Source organism: Athene cunicularia (genome assembly GCF_003259725.1).
Source record: "Athene cunicularia isolate RWA chromosome 1 unlocalized genomic scaffold, athCun1 chr1_part1, whole genome shotgun sequence".
In the NCBI taxonomy this organism is placed as follows: domain Eukaryota; kingdom Metazoa; phylum Chordata; class Aves; order Strigiformes; family Strigidae; genus Athene; species Athene cunicularia.
This window is the reverse complement of record NW_020799091.1, coordinates 11809970-11815983: the sequence shown is the minus strand read 5'-3', so window position 1 is coordinate 11815983 and position 6014 is coordinate 11809970.

The window sequence follows — 6014 nt, the reverse complement described above, 5'->3', positions numbered from 1 at the left end:
AAAAAACATAAAACCAAAAAAGCCCCCAAATAAAACAATAAAACCCCCCAAAACTCCCAAAGCCCCTTTAAGCCCCCCCAAGCCCTCCAAAACCCCCAAATCAAACAAACAAACAAACAAAACCCCAAGAAAAATGAAGACCTGCTGTAGCATTCTCATTTTCAGTTTTCACACTTACTTTTCCATAGTGAGTAGCATTTCATTTTCAAGGCAGTTCTGACTCTTCCAAGACACAGATTCAAACGGCCTGAATTTACTGAATGTTTGATTTGTCACTTGCCCAAGCTATAGATTTTATAAATGAGAGTAGAGGTTTGATTAATGGTCCCTGTAATGCTGTGCTGATTTGTGAGTCATTACCTGATTATTTTTGCTTCAGAAAAGCAAATTAAATAAATAACCACGTAAACTTAAGAGAGTGGAATTGTTAAAAGGTACTCTGAGAGAAAGGATGGTTTAGAAACTTCCAGGCTCAGGCTGTGACTGTATTTATTTTGGATATTGTCAGGAAAAGGAGAGGACAATGTAAATTCTTTAGAGTAATATCAAATAGAGAACACATCGTTCCAGGTAGAAATAGCTAGAAATCAAAGAGCTTGCACATCATGTGTCACGATTAGTATTTATGGTTTTGGGCTCACTGTTTTCATGGTTTAAAAGGATAATTATTGTAGTTATTACTTCTTCAGAGGTTACATTTTTTGACGTGGAACAGTTAAAAGAACTGATGAACATATTTGCCTATGAGAAAAGCTGAAATGCTTGAGCATCCTGTATAGTTCTGCCTTATAAGAAAAGTAAATAAATCATGCTAGGTGACTTTTATCATCAGCAAGCAATAGTAATTTGGAAAAGAGAAAGTGAGATTTTTGTGTTCCTGGAATCCCTAAACCGTTGTTAGACAAGGTTGTCATGTCTGATGGTGTAGATTTAGTAGAAAAATAAAGATGAACGCTACTCTGTAACTTGAGGTAGCAATTAAAAATGGAATAAAGGTCTTTCATAAGGCATAGCAGTCTGTTTTCATAGTAACTCTTCTTCTAAAGCAGTTTCAGATGAATACAAATCATCCACAGCAGAAATATAACATTTCACTTGCACACGTGATCTTGCACTGTTTGTTATAGACAGGTTGTATATAGTATGACTAATCAAATATTCTCATTAATAAGTCATTTAATCTAGAATTCAGGCTTGCAGGAAATTATTTTCAAATTGTTTCTAATTTCTGGAAGTGTAGTTGTTAAATAGTTTCTATGGCATGCATGGAATTTTTTTTATGTGGATAACTGTGATCTGCTTGATTCATTTATTCATGATTCATTGTCTAAGATCTGTGACTGTTGCTTGGTTTTGTTATACTTACTGAAGGCATTTGAAGGATGAATAAATAAAAATACAATTGTGTGATATATAGTACTTTTTGATGCCAAGCAACTGCACACTTAGCTGAAAAGGTCAATTTATTTTGCATACATCAAACGTCCAGTACATTCAAATCTTTCCGAAAATGGACCTGTAGTATCAGAATGAGTAACTCAGGCCAGAAGAGACATCAGGATGTCTCCAGTCCAATCAATCTCCTGTTCATAGCAGGGTCATCTATAAGGTCAGACTAGGCTTCCTAGAGCCTTTACTTGTTTACTCCTAAACACCTCCAAGGTACTTGAACAACTTCAACCACCCCACAGTCACTGGAAGCTGCTGTTAGGTCCCCCTGAATTCTTCTCTGCTCCACACTGAACAAGCCCAACACCCCCAAGCCTCTTCTTACAGTACAAATGCTCCAGACCCCACCATTTCAGTGGTGTCTCTTGAACTCCCTCCACTTTATCAAGGTCTTTCCTGTACTGAAGTTGCAAAACTGGGATATTATCTGGGTGTGCCCTAATGAGATCTGAGTAGAGGAGTATAATACCTTCCCTGGATCTCCTGGCTTTGCCTCTGTTCCTATAGTTTAGGGTGCTGTTGGCTTTTTGGCTGCCATTGTCCCTGTGGTTCCACGTGGGAATTAAAAACTGGTGGTTAGCAAAACGTAAACTGTCCTTGAGGTTAGAAGAATGATTGTGGGAAACTGAGACAACATTAAGAACACCGTGTTGCAATCATCAGAAACAGCAGGCCGGAATACTGCCTGCAGAATGCACAGTGAGCATGTGAGCAGTAAACAGATAAAACGTGAAGGTCGGTAGGATGTAGAAGTAAAGACAAAACTACGTGAACAAGTGGTAATAAATTGGGATCTGGCACACAGTACAACGGCATTTGCTCTTGGCAATGCCCCCCCTTCAACAAACCTCAGTGAGTTTGTTTTTCTTCTGTGTGTCATCCCGGCCCCGGCTGGACCGAGACCAAGAGTCCCATCCTCAGCTTTGTCTCCCAGCAGGACCCTCAGGGCCTTTTTCATAGAGCTGCTCTTCAAGCCAGCAGTGCCCAGCCAGTGCGTTTGCCCTTCCGAGGTGAGGAACTTTGCATTTGTCTCATTAAGTTTCATTATGTTCCTGCTGGCTACTCCACCAGCCTGTCTGGGGTGTCCTTGAATGGTTTCCCCAAGTCTGGTAGCACCTGCAAATTTTATAGAAGTGCATTCCTCCTCCTTCAGGTCTTTGACAAAGTTAAACAGAAACGTCTCAGTATCAACACCTGTGGTAACACACTTGTGCCCGGGTAGAGAATGACTGGCTAACCATCTGAGCACTATCATGCAAACCCCTTTGTACCCATCCAGTTGTCCACCAATACAGATTATTACAGTCCAGTTTAGATACAATAATGTGGGAGACAGTGATGAAAGCCTTGTTAAAACTGAGATAAATAACAGCCCCTTGATAAGTAAGTTCTCATCACCTTTTTCTCCTTCATGTGCCTAGTAATGTGCTTCAAGGGCATTCATTTCATAAACTTTCTGGGACCAAAGTGAGGCTGAGCAGCCTGTAGTTCCATGAGTTATCCTTCTGATTCTCTTTGAAATTAGGAACATTTGTATTTCTCCAGCTGTCAGTCATGTCTCTAGATCTTCATGCCCTCGTATTGTACTGTGCAATGTTTTGGACGCTAGCAGGAAATCACACCATTTCCAGTATAAAATGAATACTTCCCTCTACTTCTTTATGCATCTATGTTTATTTCTTTTCTCAGACCTCTCACTGAAAAATCACTAGTCTCACTTGTTGTTACAGAGCTGAAATTCAAATTTGGTCTTGATAAGCTGGGAGCTGATACGTACTTCATTTCCTTAGAAAGTGTTCAGGCAAAAACAGTCTTAGAGTAGCAGACTGACAGTTTAATGACAGTTGGAAATGTGTAGGTGAATCCGCTCTCTTAGCTGAACATTGAGATGAAGCTGTCTCCTGCATTGAGATTTTACTCTTCTGTATGAGTTGCATCTTTCCTGTCTTCATGACCTGCCACTAAAGGTCAGCTTGGTGTTTCCTATTGTGTATGCTGTCAGTCTCACTGACCTAGTACTCAAGAACAAGAAACTGCTGGTAGTGGGATCCTGGTATAGGAGAGCAGCTGTGGCAATGTGCAGATCTAGATTTCTCCTAAAAAGCATGATCCCCCAAACTGAAGCTTAGCTTCTGCCTCCCTGTGGTGTGGGACCAAATGTGTGAATTCCCACCCAAATCGTTGCACCATGGATAGGCACATGCCAAAATGAATTCCCTGTTATGTTAGATTAATGGTCGGACTAGGCTATCTTTAAGGTCTTTTCCAACATAGATGATTCTGTGATTCTGTGGCTTAACACAGATTTTGGGTTGGGAACAAAGTGCTGAAAGACCTTGAGGATGGAAAGTGCTCTGTCCTGGGATATTCCATTGCCTTGTGGCTAGGACACTTTCCTGGGACTGAGATGCATACAGTTCAATATCACTGTGTAAGAAGCCCTGAGACATCATACTTTCCACTTCACAAGTTCCCCAAGTTAATGATCTTTTTGGTCACTGTAGGCTTTTTGGAGAGTTATCCAACAGAAGGTTTTTAATTCTTTTTCCGTTAGGTTTTATGTAGAAAACAATAGCTAATCAACTCAATAAAAATAGGGATATTTCCAAATACATCCACATGTTGTAGGCATGCAGGGATCTGATTATCTCAGGTTATACAGTTTTTTGAGTTCAAAGGTTTCCTTGAATTGGTCTCTTGGCACTCTGAACACCCGTACCTGGTTTACTGCATGCTTGCCTATGCCACACAAAAAATGTATTTTCAAAGCACTTTTCAATAGCCTTGCTGTTAAGATCAGCTCCCTAGTATCTTGTTGATATGAATACATATATGAGCATACGCTTGGCTGTATGCTGTCATCTTAGAAAATATATTGATTTACCTGGGCAGTTCTAAAGTATTCTTTAAGCATATGTAAGCTCCTAGGGCTTGAGATGGAATTCCCTAACTTGGAGTGTGAGGAGTCACAGAGGTTGACTTATAACAAACCCTCACTGAATAGGTGAATAGATGAATGGATCTTGTCTGGTTACTAGAGTACAAATACGTTAGTGTGGGGACAGTACTCTGTTACAGAAGCTACTGATTACACATTGGGGTGCTATAAATGTAATATCATTATCATAACTGCACATATTAAAATATGTTTCAACCACAGGGTATAGCTAATTGCATGATTTTGCCCTGTGATTTTTTTTTTTTTTTTTTTTTTTTTTTTTTTTAGGAGATGCAGTAAAAAATTGTTACAAAGCATCACTTTATTTGGTGGATAGTAAAAGACCCTTTGGTTATCAGACATCAGACTTGTGAGTTTATATATTAGTTTATTTACAGAGTTATACCTCATCGCTTTGCTCCCCTCACTCCACCACCACAGACACAGACCCCTTTAAACAGGAATATTAGCATCCTGTGATTCAGAGGTACATGATGAAACCGTATGCATTGTGCATTTTTCAGATACTGAGTAAACAGGCACAGCATAAGTAGCGTGGATGGAAATGTTGCAGGATTGATGCATGTCACAACAAAATGGGATGTTATAAACAAAGGGAATTCAAACAGTCTCATTTCCTACAAAAAGTGTACTTTTTAAAGAACAGGAAATCTAGCATTGTATTTTCCCTTCATATTCACCTATGGATAATGGTTATCTTAGTATTGACATAGATCTTAGACATAACATTTTTCCATCTGGTGATTTATTTCCCATACTATACCATGTTTAACTGGAAACCTGACATCAGGCTTTCTGAGGTGAAAATTCTCTCTGAATGTTCTAAGTGAGCAGAACTCCACAGAGTAATAAAATATAAAAAAGTACTGACAATTTATATATGCTGTTAATTCCACTGATTGTGTCCAAATTCCAAAAGCAGCCCCTGGGTATTACATTTAAACATTATCCTCTTTGCAATACTCTGCTTTGAGAAAAGAATATGTCAGGAGTTACTCAGAAGAGTGACTACAAGGTTACAAATAGCTGTCGGTGAGGTCTAAAATTATTATCTTTCCTCAGTGAAACTAGAAACAGAGAACAAGTTGGGCAGCAAAGTAAAATGTGGACATAAACAGCTACAGTAGTAAGGAAAGCAAAATTTGTGCTGCTGTATTTCTACCCTGTGAGGGAATGTCAGCATACATGAAATTATTTAAACAAGTGAACAAATATGAAACAGAAATTGTACACTGAGAAAAACCAGTACACTGGCCTAGGTCTTCAGCTGGTTTAATTTACATACTTTAAGGCTAAAATTTAGAGTGTGTGTGTGCATGCATTCATGTTAAATATAAATAAAATATGATTCCTTATAAAAATACTCATTAGTTCAGTATTACAGATTTTGTTAAACTATGGATGGAACTTGTGGCACTTGTCTTGGTATGTACTAGCTCTATTCACCTGTGGCTGGTTATTCACTGCTCATGAATACCAGTAGACTCACAGTACTTGATGTGGACTACTAGAGGGTGAAGATTGTAAGAGAGATTATGTAGTTTTCTGCAATGAGGGAAAAGGGGAAGGGGAAGGGGAAGGGGAAGGGGAAGGGGAAGGGAAGGGA